This window comes from Balaenoptera physalus (assembly GCF_965194825.1).
Source record: "Balaenoptera physalus genome assembly, chromosome: 4".
NCBI lineage: Eukaryota > Metazoa > Chordata > Mammalia > Artiodactyla > Balaenopteridae > Balaenoptera > Balaenoptera physalus.
The window spans coordinates 102,960,835-102,978,579 of record NC_138891.1 but is presented as its reverse complement, the minus strand read 5'-3'; positions in this window follow the sequence as shown (position 1 = coordinate 102,978,579).

Here is a 17,745-nt window from a genome sequence, read left to right as displayed (position 1 = left end):
TAACTTCTTCTAAAACACTTCTCAAATTACCCTAATAGCCTTTCTATATAGAATGATGAAAAAGCATACATTTCATTAAAGAAACATTGATTTACACCACATATGTATATAGTAATTTTGATAAATTACTGTCTTTTCCCATTGAAACTAACTCACTTACATATTTTTATAAAATCCATGCCCACTAAGCAGTAACATTGCATACTACCTTATTTGCTATATCAATCAATCAGTCAGTTAATCAGTTAACCAATCTTTGTAGTCTATTCTTAGGTTCTTTTTCATATCAAGTTCTCCAGTATCTTGGATTAGAATTCTCTAAGACTACACTGAAAGTTTCTCTTTATTTTCTCTTATTCTCAGAACATAGTATGAATCTGTTTCCTGGATATTTCATCTTTTGTTCAGTATTATCAGTGACTTTATACTAGCCTCCTCATCAATATTTGAATTAAAAAGGAGTTCATAATTTTATTTCATTTTTCACCCACAGGGACTATAAACCTTTTAAAGAGTTACAATTATGCTTATCCTGAATGCTTTCCATAGGTCAGAATTGCTCTATAGCAGAACAATGCCTGTCTTCTTCCGGAGTGAGGGTTATCCTCAAAATCACAAGGTCAACTACAATTTTATGAATGTTTACCTTCCTGGGCATGACTGACTGTTGTCAACAACGGGTAGTGAGAAAGCCTTCAAGGACTAGTCCCCTATTATATTAAATTCAGACTTTTACACTTGAATCCTTAGTCACAAACAGCTGTAGATACATTTTCAACCTCAAATAAACCATTCTCAAGCTTTGGCATTTGTGATCCTTGATTAAAATTCATTTCTACCTGATGTTCTTGTGAGAAAAGAGTTGCCTTAGGAATATTCATGTAAATTAATGAGAACAACCAAAATCCAGTTAACCAGTAAAACTCACTTCATAGCAGAAGGCAAAGAGTTTGCCCAACTTCTCATATTCAGTGGTCAGCTGCTATGATGGTAGAGGCTTCTTCCTCTTTGTTCTCAGAATCCTCTCTCTGGGGCTATTTCCATATACTGCAGAATGCTCCTCCTAAAGTCCAGAAAAAAAACCCTGCTTTATGGCAGAGATATCAACATATAGACTGAGCTTTGTTTCTTTCTGTTGGCCATAGTACACGAACTCATCTCACGAAATTCATCTCATGAAGACTGACAACTTTCAAAACACACAGAAAATACCTCCTGACCATTTTTCAGTTATTGCCTCTTTGACAAAATCTCATGGTTACTCAGTGACAACCCAGTGCATAATTCTCATCTTACTATTTTTTCTGTCTTACAGATGGGTTTTGACAGCAATTTTTTTTTTCGTGTTTTAGGAGAGCTGTTCTCTATTATTTTTTCCCACATATGAAAAGGGAGAAATATTCCCTTTGCCTTCCAGCTGAATTTATTGCCCTCCTTATTGCTTTATATTCTTGCTTTTTCTAAAATGTGTTGACATTTATGCTCATACTTACTGTACATTTGCTATGGTTCATGGATAAAGAAAACTGGAAGCAATGAATTTCTTATCTAAAGAGGTGTATGCTCTCAAATGGCCCTTATGTTCAAGTTCTTTAGGATGTCTTGTAGCTACTTTCTACTACAAAAGATGCTATGGTGATGCTACACGTAGAAATGATCTGGTTGATCTAAGCAGAGGTTATGTTTCATTTGCAGCAACATTGATGGACTTTATTGGTACCATTTTTTCCTTGAAGAAGTTTTTATTCTTTTAACATTTATTTTGCTTTATAAACTCAAATTCAGCAAACTTTTGCTTTATGCTTAGCAAGACAACAAACTCCTCCAACTGGAGTTTGGACTGCCTAAGATTTGTTTATTTTGTGTGTGTGTTTGTTTTTCAGTAATTTTATGAATTACTTTTCATTTTAGATCCATCTGGGTTTAATTTTCATATAAGATGTGAGATTGAAATTAGCTTCTATTTTTCCAGATTGTTAAAGACAATTGATCTAATAATTTGTATTGAATAACTGAATTTCCTCCTTTCCTTCAATGTTTAAAATACCTAATTTATCATGTTTTAAATTCACATAGATATTTGGGTCTATTTCTGCACTCTCTTTTCTGTTTATTATATCTTTTCTTCATTTTATTAATCAATACCAAATGTTTTAGTTAATGGATTTTCCTAACCATATTCATACGTGGAAGGCTAGAATTTTAAATTCCTTTATTGTAAACCATTTTTTCCTTCTATTTTCCCATGCCTAGTTCTCCAGAAACTTTACAATCACACTGTTAAGTTAAAAAACTAAAGCTCTGGGCATTTGGGGGGGATAAATTCCATTCTGTTTATGCATCAATTTAGAAAGTATTGATATTTTAAAATATATTTTCATCACCCAGAACAGGTTCTACACTGAAGACATCTTCTTTATATGCCTAAGAAAAATTGTACCACCTTCTTCCTAAATTTCCAACCCATTTCATATAAAGTTTATATTTAGGCATATTTATCATATTTATTTGTATTTTAAATGCAATTTATTTCTCTAATATATTTTCTAACTTGAAACTGTTTCTACATAGAGCAGCTATTGATTAAATAGATTATTTTTTTGAAAAAGCATATTTTTTTTTCCAATCATTATTCAGCTGATTTTGATGGCTTTTTAACTGTTAAAGTCGTACTATATGGAGATAATGAAGATTTAGATTCTTTCTAATTTTTAAATTGAATACTTTTTCCTATTCTAATTGTATTGCCAATAGTTTCATATCAATAATAAGTAATACAATATTTTTCACTCATCTCTTGTTTCTAACATTAAGGAAAAGTTATGTAGTATATAACACTGTTTGCAACGTGAAAGCTTGTAGTTAAGCTTTTACATTTATTTTGGACTTTTTTTTGTCTTTTCAAGAGAGTTTCGCATTATTCACATTTAAAAACTTTTTTTTTCCTTTTAAGAAAATGTTAAACTTTTTGAAAAATAACTTTGCAACTTAAGTTGCATATTTTTTTCTTCTATGTTTTATTAACGTGGCCAATATTCTATTTTTGCTAATTTTTAAGTGTGGGTATCACTAGTTGAAATAAATTTTAAGCTTTTTCTTTTCTATGATCTGGAATGGTTTAAATAATATCTAATTTATTTCATCCTTGAAGTAAAGTATTATAATGTATTCATGGCTGAAGCTTCTGAGCCTGGTGTTTTGTGTGTGGGTATAGGGCAGGGGACAGATTATAGAAGCACTATAATAATTTCACAAATTTTCCATGAATATATGTTTATTTTAATTTTTGCCTATATGATAACACTATTAAAATTTACACTTAGGAAATAATAAATTATTGATCAATTTTCAAATATATTTTCATAAAGTTTGGAAAGTACTCTAACAATTCTATGGACTTCCTCGGTGTTCACGTTAACATTTTATTTAACAGAGAATTTACCATATTTTCATTCTCACTGTGATTTGTGTTTATTTTTCCTTTTTCTCTTGTCTTCATTACCTTGACTCTGAATTTATCCTGTATTGTGTACTAGAGTCCTACTGTGGCCTAACAAATTGCCACAAACTCAGTGGCCTTGAACAGCAAAAGTGTATTATCTTCAAATTTTGTAGGTCAAAATTCTGACAAAAGTCTACTGGGCTAAAATGAACTGTAATCCTTTGAGGAGCCCCAAGAGGAGAGTCTATTTGCTGCTTTTCCAATTTCTAGAGACTTTAAACATTCCTTTAGTTGCTCCATCCTCAAAGCCAGAAACTCTCTGATGCTTCATTCATTGGCACATCTCTTTCTGACCTTAGTTAGGAAAGGTTCTCAATTTTAAGAAATCATGTAATGATGTTTGAGAAGTCTCTTTAGCCATATAATGTAATATTTTCAGATTTCAGGGATTAAGAGAGACATCTTTGGGGGCCATTATTCTGCCTACCACAATTATCTTAGAGCTTTCCTTCTCCTCTTTTAATTTATAAAATTTACTTTTTTATTTCTATGCTCTTTTAGTATCAATAAGATTCCATTTCTTTATGAATTAATCTTAGTCTAATTTATTGAATTTAAGATAAAAATATCATTTATTTAGCAATTCTACCAACATTTTTGAGCACCTATCTGTACTCTATTCTAGATACTAGAATTATACTATTGAACAAAATGGGAAAAAAAATCTGCTATCTTGAAGCTTACTTTTCAGTGTGTGTGTAGAAAATAAGCAAGAAATGCATAGTATGTCAGAGGATAAATGCTATCAATAACAATAAAAAGGGGAGGGAATACAGGGTAAAGGGTAAAGTCTGCTATTTTATGGAGACGTTCTAATTAGTTAGGTGACATTTGGTCAAAATGTAAAGAATTGAAGCAGTGAGACAAGAAGATATTGAGAAGAGTATCCCAAGCAGAGGAAACTTCAAATGCCAAGACCCAACAGCTGAAACATGCTTGGCGAGTTAAAAATATATAAAGAAGACAATTGTACTGGGAAAGGTGGACCAAGAGACAGAGGAGTGGGATCTAGCTGCAGAGATATAGTTGGGGGCTAGATCACAGGCCACTGTTGGATTACTCTAGGCTTTTGTAAGGAGTTTGCTTTTTTTGAGTAAAATTTTAATCCATAGGAGGGTTTTGAACAGAATGATACCGTGACTTATTCTATGTTTTAAAAGAATTTCTGCTGACTGCTGTATTGAGAATAGTCTTTAGGTGAGCACTGAGGGGAAGCAAAGTTATGAGTAAGGAGGCTACTACAATAAACCACAGGATAGATATTAGTAATGTTGACGACAATGTTAGCTACAGAAGTGGGATAAAGTAGTCGGATTCAGAATATATTTTGAATCCAAGCCTATAGGATTTGCTAATGGAACCAATGTAAGGTATGAGAGAAAGAGAATTCAGTGAGATCTTTAAGAAGACTGTGGCAAGATCAGCTTTCAGAGATGAAATGGGAGGGAGAGACATGAGTTGGGTTTTCAAAATATGAGACACCTATTAAATATCAAAGAAGATTATAAGAAAAGCAACTGAATAGATGAGTCTGGAAATAAAAAATATTAAGTGCTATAGATATTATGAAAACTAGAAGGATGGATAATATAGCTATAAAAGAGGCTTAAGGAGTGAATTCTTGCAACTCCCATATTTAGAAGTTACACATTTGAGAAAGAATCACCTAAAAAGAAAAAAGAATAAGTCAGATTAGAGGACAATCAAGAAAATGAAGTGATAAATTGCACACCAAGAGAAAAACTTCACATAAACACACACACACAAGCACACACACAAAGAATGGCTCTTGGCAAAAGATCTTTGAAAAAAACTGTTTTTGGTGAAATAGTAATAGCAAAGGCCAGACTGAAATGGATTCAAGAAATAAAAGAATGGGAGGAATTGAAAACTTGAATATTGAATATGGAACTTAAATGAATTTCTGATGAACCAAACATGGTGTGTGGGAGAAAGAAGATTCAAAGATGACTGCAAAAATTTTCTTCTTTACAGTTGGAAGGATGAGAATGGTATTTAATAAGATAGGAGGGTCACATTAGTGGACTATTTTGAAGAGTTTCGTTTTTTTCTATAAAGAGAGGCAGAAAAAAAAGGGAAAGTTCCATTCTTCAGGATTTGACACATTTAATTACTGTTCAAAGTCTTGTGAGACCAATAGGGTGCTCTTCAACCCAGTGTATGGCCTCTATGTTCCTCTTATTGAAAATTGGAACTGTATTTGACTATCAGAAAAACTTCTAATAGTTCCCCTTTTTTGTGTGTGTCTTTACTCAAGGACTACTGGCATTGATGAAAGTAACACATTTTCTTCCTTTTTTTAGATATGGTTAAAGGTGTTTGATTTGTATTTCTGAGAATACAGTAGACATACCATGAAATCATCTCCTACTTATAAATTTTTAGAAATTCTGGAGAAAATAAATCATTTTCTAAAATACATTGCTCAAATTTCAAAATTAAGAGAAATTCCCTGAGGCTACTAATATATACAGAAGTAAAATATATGAGAGCCATGGCCAAAGGTCAAGAGGGAAAAATGGAACTATGCTATTGTAAGATTATTATGTAATGCATTAAGTATTATCAGTTGAAGGTGGAATGTGACCTAATTGTCACTTGTAGAATACTCCATCTGACCACAACAGTAGAATATACATCTCTTTCAAGTATACATGTAATGTTCTTCAAGATAGACCATATTTTGGAGGGCCATATAAAAAGTCTTAATAACTTTAATTTCTGTCACCAAAACAAGGAGGAGAGAGGGAGATAACATTGCCTTAGTTCCTCTCAGTATGGAAGTGATAATTACAGAAATGCAGATTCAGTTATTTGAATCCTAGTTTCTCCTCTTAGCACATGTACTCCATCAAGAAATTTTTTAAATATACACAACCATGGCTTCTGGATCTATACAGCAGTAGTACTAATGTGATAATACTTGTCTTTCATCAGGTTGAAAGAAAAGGTAAATGAACTTGTTTTATTTAAGTTCCTGATAGGTAAATATTATATAAATATTTTCACCTCCTCCCAAAACACAGCTATTTCAGGACACCAAAAATCCAAATCTTTCTCAGTGAGTCCATTTTCATTAACTTTCTACCTCTGCTATTTCCAATCATGCACTATTAACTATAATTTTCACAAGAGTGCTAAACTCTCTTTCATGGGAAAAATCTGGAAAAATTAAGAGCATAAGATGCTTTGGTTTCAAAATTGAAACCTCTTAACCAATATCCTTTTAATATAAAGTTACTTATTCAAGTTTTGCTATTCTTCCTTTAGACAACACACTGATCTTTTACTGTTGGAAGAATTATACGTATCACACACTTTTAAAAATGTAGATAGTTTTTATCTCAAAAGAAATTACTTACATATATACATAGAGGTGGGAGATTAAATCATTTTTTCATTCATAAATGACATAAAGACATCTTTCATAAAGACATCAAATTTGTTTTTAGAAAATTATTGACAGAAAGATTATTTAGATTACAGTAAAATTTTTAGATTATTTAAACAGTATGTAGAGTAAGTCATGTATGTGTGAGAAGAAAGCTTGGAAGCATATAATTTAAAATGTTAACAGTGAGTATAAAATCACAGATGATTTTTATTTTCATGATTTTTTTGCATATTTTGAAATAAATGTACATTACTTTTGAAATAAGAAAAATGCAACAAAAATGAATTTTAAATTGTTGATTGAATAATGGAATGGTTGCATTTACAACTATCAAGTTAGACAAACATGCAATTAGTTCAATCAGATGCCTTATTTTCCCCAGAATTGACTAATGTTTGGTTCACCTAAATTGATCAGCAATTTGTTCTGGTACATGTAGGCACTCTCTAAGAAGTACTTTGGGAGAAACTCTGTGCCTTGAATATAGTTTGCTTTATTTTTAACAGTAATTTTTCAGAATTCATTTATTGCTACAGGTGCTGCCGTATGAATATATCATTTGTCCATTGGGCATTCAAGTAGTTAATAGACTAAATCTCTCTAATTATAGAGGAAACCAAGATGTGTTGACAGATCTGCTATTTTGGGGGAGTGACAACCCTGGGTGCCTGCCACATTCTGACACTCAAGCTACACTTGTTAGTATCAAAAAATTCTCTGTAAAAATAATTATTCTGGAAGTGGCTCACAGAAGAAAAAATTGCATATATTTTATTACATTTGTCTAGTTAGCTGTGACATCAGTCTCCCCACATCCTTACAGATTTAAAATCCCAAGAGTAAGCAACAGAATATAGTGCATTAATTACCTCTAGGATCCTCTCCTCTCAAGGTTGGTGTGGAGCTGCAGAAAGGGCATAAACCTGAGAAATAAGAGACTGGGTTCTGGCCTTGGTGCTGATTTGTGACCCTATCGATGAAACTTGAATGTAATTCACTTTTTAGTTAGAGAACTAGACTAAATTTTCTTCAAGTTCCATTTTGGATTTACCTTTCTGTGACTTTATTTTTAATTTATTTCTGGATTTAGAAGGGAATTAGTTTGGTAAGCCTTTAGGACATTTCCATTTCTCTTAAACAGTAACTTTGATCCTTTTGCAAGGCTAGTTTTCATGGCACATTTTCTCTCTTAATTCCCAAGTTTCATTTTAGCCATCATCAGAAGAAATAGTTTCTCACACAGAAGAGTTTGGACACTTTTATAAATATTTGTTTATAAACAATTTCCCATCATTTAATAGGTGTGGCTACATTATTATATACTTATAATATCTACCTATCAACACACACACATATATATTTGTGAAAAGGCTGCATGAACTTTAATTTATGAACCTTTCTTGACTCCTATATTTCACAACCCCTACCCTATCTGATGAATTGAAAACTGCATTTTCTTAATAGTGATTAATTTTCTTGCTTCATTAATCAAACAGGAAAATTTAGGAAATATATTCTTTTATGCTTCTCAGATTCCTAATTTGTTTAATGGAGTTTTGAATAATTAAGAACAGTGCAGCTAATTTACCTAAAATAAAGTGAGCTGAAAGATTTATGTGGACCTTTTTCTTATGGCATACACATGGTCCACTTATTAGGAATAAAAAATTCTTGGAAATTTGTGAAAATTTTGGAATACAATTTGTATTTAAAGTTACATTTCAGGATTTTTTAAAAAGATCAACAATGTTTGTTTAAGCCTAAAATAAGTGTATTGGTTTATTTCCATAAAAATTTCAAAATTGGTAAAAAGAATATTTACTCCATTATTTTCTAGGAGATCTTGAATGATTGACAACATATTTTACCTCAAATCAATAATCAAAAAAATTAGAAATTATTCAGTACATTTAAAAGCATCCAAGTAGAACTCACTTAATAACTTCAATTAAATGGTGACTAAAGTTATTTCTTAAAAGTCTTTTCCTGGTAACCACTGTTTATCATGTCTAAAATGTGAAGATTTGGGACGTATGTTTCAGTCAGATGTTTTCGTATAAAGCTAACCAAATTCAGGTCACTTTTATCTCAAGTATAATTGATTTGCATTGTCCTGAATAGATATTATAGCTTGCAATTCATGTATTTTTCAAATAAGAAAGTAATCTCACTTATTTCCCTCTATAGTATAAATATATTTTTACTAATCAGTTTTTTTTTTCTTTTCTTGTCGTACCTCAGCTTCTGTTACTTGAGCTATTTTACTCATTTCTTTTATTTCTACCTTTTGTGCATCACCATACTTCCTTTACTCACCATAAGAAAGAGGCACTTCCATTACTAATTGTCAGAATTATGGCCATCATGATAGTAAATACCACCAGCTATCGTAACTTGTTTAGAGAATTTTGTACTTTTTCATGAACATAATACGTTTGTGTTTATGAATCTCTTTGTCACACGTTGATTTTTTTTCAAGATGGAAACCTCCCCTTAGATATGTGGTAGATTTCAGTATTGGACTCAAATCTCCTCTAACTTCTCTATCCTTGACCTTTGCCTTTTAAATTTGTCCTGCTCTTCTTTTGTGGGTGTACATAATTCCCTGTCCCTCGGCTCATTATGTTTGGCCAATGGGACGGTAGCAGATCTGATGCAAGGAGTGTTGAAAAGGGTTTGTGTGATTGGATTTTGTCTCATGTTCTTGTACCATCACAGTGAGAAGAACATGCTAAACTTGCCTGCTGGTCACACAAGAAGGATGAGAGACACATAGAGACGTCCTAGACTAGAGTGAATCAGCTGACCCACTGACACAAGACCAAGCCTGGCAGAGATCAGCCAAAACTTCCAGCTGATACCCAGACTTGTGAGAAATAAACACATACTGTAGTATGCCACTGAGGTTTCAGGGTTGGTTGTTATGCATTAGTTTTGTGGTGATAGAAAACTGATAGATCTTTCCAAAATCATCAGCCATATCAGTATAGAAAGACTGGCTATCTCAAAGATAGCTTTCACAATTGATATTGATTTATCTGATGAAAAATAAGCGCCTGGAGTGGCGATGGAGAAAAGAGAAGGATGAGACTGCTTTACGTACAGATTGAATTGTTTCTTTTCTTCAGCCACACTTCTGACACTTACCTTATTTGGGGGTTCTTGCCCTCTCCAGGGTTCAGCAGGTCAGAATTATTTCCTAATTGTTGATTTCATTTTATTACTTTTTTTCCCCTCTGGTTCATTAGGCACTACTCCCCTACCTGATTTATATCATCTAGAAAATTTCCTATTTATTGCAGCTAGTTTTTGTTTGTTGGTTTTGTTTTGTTTTGCTTCTATAATTGTATTATGACATCATAGGAGAGATAAATGAATGTGTTCAGCCTACAACCCTGAAGCACATTATCATTAGGTACCTACTATATTGTCATCACTTAAAAAATTGAATTTCTCTTAGTGCACTTTAGTGAAGAAGAATAAACCAGGCATAAAATTCAGTTGTTTTAGTCCTTATGGCCAGGAAAATAATGTTGAAATTTAATAATTCATTCCCTGTTACATTTGAGTTATTGTCCCCTTGTTCCTGGTACATTTTTTTCAAAGTAATACTGCTTTTTAATCATATATTTAAAATAATAGCTAAGGTTGCCAACTTGAAGACATCTTCCAATAAAGAATATGCTTTCCATTCTATCAAGAAATAGTGTATTTATTTATTTATTTATTTATTTATTTATTTTTGGCTATGTTGGGTCTTCGTTGCTGTGCGAGGGCTTTCTCTAGCTGTGGCGAGTGGGGGCCACTCTTCATTGCGGTGCACGGGCCTCTCACTATCGCGGCCTCTCTTGTTGCGGAGCACAGGCGCCAGATGCGCAGGCTCAGTAGTTGTGGCTCACGGGTCCAGTTGCTCCGCGGCATGTGGGATCTTCCCTGACCAGGGCTCGAACCCATGTCCCCTGCATTGGCAGGCAGATTCTCAGCCACTGCTCCACCAGGGAAGCCCACAAGAAATAGTGTAATACAACACCATGCATGGCACAGTACTGTAAAACACTTCAATATATTCCTTTTGAGTATAATAATTATTCTTTTATTTGTTAATTTAGTATTTTTTAAAATTATTCATTAACTGTCTCTGAAAAATTAGATTCAAATTAAAGGACTTTACAATAATAATGAAAGGATTAGTTACAAGGAATAACAAAATACCCATCCTTTGCAACTTAATGGATCAATTTAATGAAATCTGAAATCTGTTCAGATTTAACTCTTTTAAAATATCAAACAGTTTGTGCACAGAAAATTCAATCGTATTATATAGAGAATTTGGGATTATGAAAAGTAAAGAATTCATTATTTATGGAGTGTAGCAGTAGTTATAAAAGTTGGCTTTTCTATCATATTAAAATTCCACCAAAGGAAATAAAAACTAATAAACTTCCAAAGAGTGAAAAATTTTTTCTGTTAGATATACATTAATTAAAGCAAAGTTAAATTAAATTTAAATGCATGTTATCATTGTTTGCTAAAACAATAAAATTACCTGATCATGCAGTTATTAGCAGCTTTGAGTAGTTTGCTCTAAATTAATTCCACTCTGTTGGGAGATAATTACAAAACTTTCTAATTTCTAAGGTATGCTGAGACAAGAAATTATGTTTTGTAAGGCATACTACTCTAAACTGGATTATGGTCAGCATAAATTAATGGAACACGGAAGCTATACTTTCTTTCAACTATCAGGCCACTATTGTCTTGAGTTATAAACAGTTAGTTTAAACTTTTATACCAAATACCTGTCCCATACATTGGGAATCAGTTTTGTTTCACTTCCAAAATTCATGCTGGTAAAACTAATGAGTCTATTAATAAAATGATTTGAGGCTAAAGATGCTGTGGTTCCAACTTCAGGTCCTTTGGTTCTTTCAATAACAGTAATTTTTGTAATGGTCTTCTATTAAAGTATTGTTCTTAGCTATTTGTTTACATTGTCAAATATGTAGACGTTTTCACTGTCATGAAAAATGAAGAAGTTTTTATAAATTTTATACATTTTTATTTATGACATGGGTTATCTTTCTTACAGATACTTATGATATTATTTTTTTTGATGAATAGGTATATAATTTTATATTTCTTCTTTTATTACTTCATTTGTTGCTTTATGTTTTAAGTATAACTTCAGAATAGTAGGGAGATAGACCTCATAGAACATCACTACAGGAGTAACAAAGACTGCTATCTGATAACCTATCACCTTAACAGACCTAAATTTTGTTGAAGGTGTCATTGTACCTGCTGAAATACTGTATTCTATAGCACCACCTAAAGGAATAGTGGCCAATATTACATAAATGAAAGTTGATATCTGACTCTTCCAGAAAGTTTCAGAAAACAGATTAATTTGGCTGGTACTTTTTGTCTTTGACATTTCTTTTTTCTTCCTGGCTAAAATGTGGACATCATTAACTGAAACTGTAGCTGCCATCTTAAAACTGACCATAAAGGAAAAAACACAGATTCACGGTGGCCTCAGCCCAGAGATCTTTAAGCTACTACTTTAGACTGGGACTGCCTACTTCCATTCTTCTAGTTACTTAGGGAAAAATAAACCTCATTCTTGTTTAAGTCACTATCATTTGGAATTTGTTTCATACAGCTGGACTTAATCCTTAATTGCAATGCCTGATTTTAGCAAGATTCTGAACCCTTGAGGGAATATTTAAAATACCATTACTCAGACTCCATCCACTCAGGTAACTTAACCAATAAACTCTGGGTGAGATAAATGGGCATTGATATTTTAAAAAATCTCTGCAGGAAGACTAATGTAATTCTCAGGCTGAGAAACCATCCTTCCAAGTGCTCCACTTGGTCTATCCACTATAGAGATGGTATCTTGCATGAAGTCATCAGCTCTGATTCAGAAATTAACTTTGAAAATATTTAATTATTTTCTGTGACTTAAATTTTGAAAAGTCCACTACCATTGTGGACTTTTTAATAAGATATTTTTCAATAGTTAATTAAACAAGATTATAAGATCAAAAGTCAAAATAATAAGGAGTTTTATGAAATTATCTTTTAATACCTCCCCTCTAAGATATGGTGAATAAAAATATTTCCATTGTAGCTGAAAGTGATATGTGTACATGTGAGCATTCATAAATAAAAAAAATTTAAAAGACAAATGTCATGTGATATGGGAATAAATTAATTCAAGGGTATAAAATATCCCCTGAATCTTGAGTTATGTGTACTAATTTCAGATGAATCAAAGCATTGGCCTCATTCAGTTCCTCCTATATTAGAAATTATATGATAAATTCCCCTTAAAAATTAGCATAAGGTTAGTATACTTTAAAACACTAATAAATTTTTATATTGAAAATTATATAGTTTTATTTTCCTTGTCTATCCTTCTGATGGAAGACTTTTGATTTTTAGGTCTTCAATGTTATTAATTTTCATGATATGGTGTTGTAGAGAATGTATTTTTATGTTTCTCTGTATTTCACGCTTTCTGAGAAAAATCTTAGTGAAGCTTGGGACCTAGTCTAAAAGAGCAAGTCTTAGAAGTTAATGTACAGCAATGAGAACCCAAGAGGAATTTATCTAACTCTGGAAGTGTGAATTTACTTTTCAAAGAGTGCTGAGACCTGGGACAGGGTGATATCTCTGGGTTGCAAACTTGAAGACAATATTCTTATCTTTACCCTGGAGAGATTTATTTACATTCCAAAAAGTATAATATGAAATCAGAATCTTCCTAGGAATAAAAGGTTTTCTCCCTCCTTCAAGGAGGGGAGAAGGACAGTGTGTACATAAGTACATAGATTCGTTTTCATGGTGTTTCTCACCTACAGCACAGACCCCAGTACATATAGACGACATCTGGTTCTCATCACATTGCTTTAGGGGAAAGAATTAAGCCAAAGGGGAATCAGTGCAACTATTATTATGTAAATATAATAATTAAGCTGTCTCTGCTCTAGAAATCTTCTGTATGAATCAGATTATTATTAATAAATATGATAATTGCAGACATGCCTTTTGCACATGCCTTTTGATTTAAAAATGGTTTTTCTATTCCAAAGTTATAAGATTTTGCCCTTGGTTTCATAACTTATTAAATTTTAAAATTTATGATTAATTTGTAGTTTTTCTTGATATACATCTTGTGGTAAATAAGTAACTAACATTTTTACACGTCTACCAGGTTGGCCAAACACAATTTGTTAAAGTGTGTATCTATACCCCTCTGTTTTGTTTTGGTTTTAAATGTTTTACAAGAATGGGGTGGTATCTGGCACCGAGTTACCTGAAGCACATCCTGTGACTATCTAGAGCTTGCACAGAATGGAATGGTACAGCTGTACAGCTATAGTCTCCAAACCAAAAGCTCAGTCTCTTTGTTTTGACATCTATTTTAATTGATGCTAAACTAGCTCTCTCAGCTTTCTCATTCTAACAACTTGAAAGATCTATCTTTTTCCATTCAATTACTTATTTGTATTTAAAGTGCATTTTTCACAGGCAGCATTGCTTATTTATTCATTTGATAGTCTCTGCCCTTTAACTGGAGTGTTCAGAACATTAGCACGTAATATTAACTATTGATATTGTTGAATTTAGGTCTACTATTTTACCATTTGTTAATTTGTTCTTCTATTTTTGATTTCTCTGTTCTCTCTTCTATGCCCTTTTATATAATCTTTTGTTTATCAAAATTCCACTTTAATGTATTTATTGGAATTTTAGCTATACCTATTGGTGTTACAGTATGCATCCTTGAATTTTCATAGTCAACTGCGAGTTAATACTCTATCACTTTAAGTTAAAACTGAAAACTTTTAAATCATATAAGCTCTTCCCAGCTTTATGTTATATTTGTCATATGTATTTTAACTACAGTTTTTAAAAACATAAAATAATATTTTTAGTTTTGCTTTAAAGTCATAGATATTTTAACTGACTTGAAGAAAACCAGTGCTTTTTTCCCTGTTATTTCCAGTTATTGATGCTTTTCCTTCATTCTTCAGGATGTAAGTTGCACTCTCACACACTTTCACATGTATAAATAAATACATAACATAGAAATACATATTTTATAGCACAGGTCTGCTACTGACAGTTTTTTTTAATTTGAAAATGTCTTATTTTGCTTTAATTCTTGAAGCATATTTCATTGATTATAGAATTCTAAGTGGACAGTTTTATCCCCTTATGAAAAGTTAGGATTTTTAATTTCTTCCCAAGTTTATCTTGAAACTCTTCTCTCGTTCTTATTGTTGCTTCTTTGGAAGTAATGCATCTCACCTTTCTGACTCATTTAGAATTTCTTTTTTTCCTTTGTTTTCAGAAGTCTTTCTATACTATGTCTATGTATCAATTGGAAATAATTAGAAATTATTTTTCCTGGATTTCATAGACCTTTTTGTATATTTGACTTGGTGAATTTTATCTATTACATCTCTTCTCTGTTTATAGGTTCCAATTTCCGTATATTAGATTTTTATACTATATTCCATATATCTTTTACACTCTTTCTGAATTTCCTGCCTTTTTTCTCTCTGTGCTTCAATTGGGATATTTTTCCCTAAGCAATCTTCTAGCTTATTAATCCTTTTTTGTAATGTCTACTGTATTGTTGATACATCCTAATTATATTTCTGGTATTTTTTCAGTTCTAGAATTTCTATTTAACTCATAAATTATAGTTGCCTATGACATAGTCTTTATTCTCAACTAATCATGATTACATAAATTCCCTGCCTAATATCTCCGGTGTCTAGATCATCCATGGCTCTTTTTAAATATCTCTATATTTTAAAAAATTTAAATAGAAATTTTGTGTTTTAAAACACTTTTAAATTTACAGAGATAGTACAGAGAGTTCTCAATACCCTGCACCCAGTTTCTTTTATTAACATCTTACATGAATATGGTGCCTTTATTAAACTTAATGAACCAAGATTAATACATTACTAACTAAAGTGTATGCTTTATTCAGATTTCCCTAGTTTCTACCTAATGTCCCTTTTCTGTTACACTATAATTATACTTTAGTCCTGTTGGTGCTGTGGTAAAATGTGGGGGAGGAAAGGCATTCTACAGTCTTATAAATAAATCTTATTCTTTTATTGGGCCTGTGTTTCTGGTCTGTAACTTTTACAAGTATTTCTCCAATGACATAGTATTTTATCCCATTAGATTGAAAGAGAGAAACAGTAAGACAACCAGTTGTTTGAATGTGAGGAATGCCCCTCTTCCAGGTGGAGTTAGGCTCTGATGAAGTCCTTCTCCTCCAGAGTAGGCCTTTGTTATAGAAAATGCTCCGTTCCTATTCTGCAATGACTACTCTTCTCCTGCTTCTGCCAATCATTAGGGATCTTTCTTGGATCCTGACCTTGAGAACCTGGTGTTTCCTTGAGGTAAAACCCATTGAAGTGTGAGTGTCCCCTAAGACTGCAGCCCCAGGAATTTCTCATTCTCAGGCTAATCCATACTCAGCTTTCAGCAATTAGTCAAATTTACCATGTAATTACCATATAGTATCTATCCATGTTTATAGCTCCAGTGGCTACTGCTCCGGGTAAGCAGATCTAAACTGTGACTTTTCAGGTTTGAGGACAGCAGTTTGCCCTGCAATCTCAGTTCTCTAATAGGTCAAAGAAAATTATCACTTTTCAGTTTAAGCTTTGCTTGGTGTAAATGTTAGAGTAATGACTTCTAAGCTGTTTTTATTTTGGAGTTGAAGCTAGCATTCCTCAATTTCTTTTAGTAGAAACGGAACGTTGACTTGGGGGTCTTTTTACGTTGTTTTGTTGATTTTGGTTTGGTTTCGTTTGGTTTGGCTCCTTTAGGGTCTCCTCTTTTGGAATGCCTGTGATCTCTTTTTTGAATGCCAGAAACTTTTTAATGAAAATTGACAAGGCTTTACCTTATGTTATCTTCCTCTCAAAAAGGATTTAAGTTTTTTCTGGAAAGCAGTTAGAGAACCTTTAGGTCACCTTGATCTAGGTAACAGTGTTTTTTAAACTGTGTTAGTGCTGGTTATTTTCAATTGCCCTTCCTCCTGAAGAATAATTCTTCTTGGTTTTAACTATTCTGTGATTTCAACTTAATCTCTCCGACTCCCTGACCCCCCGCCCCTTTCTCGCTTGCTTCTTTTTCTTTTCCTCTTAACAAAAAAACCTTCATCTTGGTGGGACCTGAATTCCAACCTCTGTCTCCTCAGCATTGTAAGACTGCTGAAATCTTTGTGGAGTGCTTCAGTCACATAGCTACTGCTTTCTGCTTTGTGTGTATCATTCTTTGCATATGCAACTTAAGAATCAGCAAATACCTTATTACGGGCTGGACTGTGTCTCCCAAATTCATATATCCAAGTCCCAGTGCCCAGTATCTCAGACTGTAACCTTATTTGGAGATAAGGTCTTTAAAGAGGTGATTAATTAAAGTGAGGCCCTTGGGGTGGGGCCCTAATCCAGTATGACTGCCATACTGTCAAGGAGAGAGAGAGAGGGACCAGGGATGTGCGTTCCCAGAGGGGATGACCATATGAAGTGACAGCAAAAATGCAGCCCTCTGAAAGCAAAAGCGAGGCCTCAGAAGAATCCAACCTTGCTGGCACCTTGATCTTGGACTTCCACCTTCCAGAACTGTGAGAAAATAAATTTCTGTTGTTCAAGCCACCCAGTGTGGTATTTTATTAGAGCAGCTTTAGCAAACCAATACATACTTTATGAGCAAATCTGAAACAGAACTTTAGTCTCTTACCTATATAGTTCTCACTTTCCTCTTATGTCTCAGTCTATTTGGC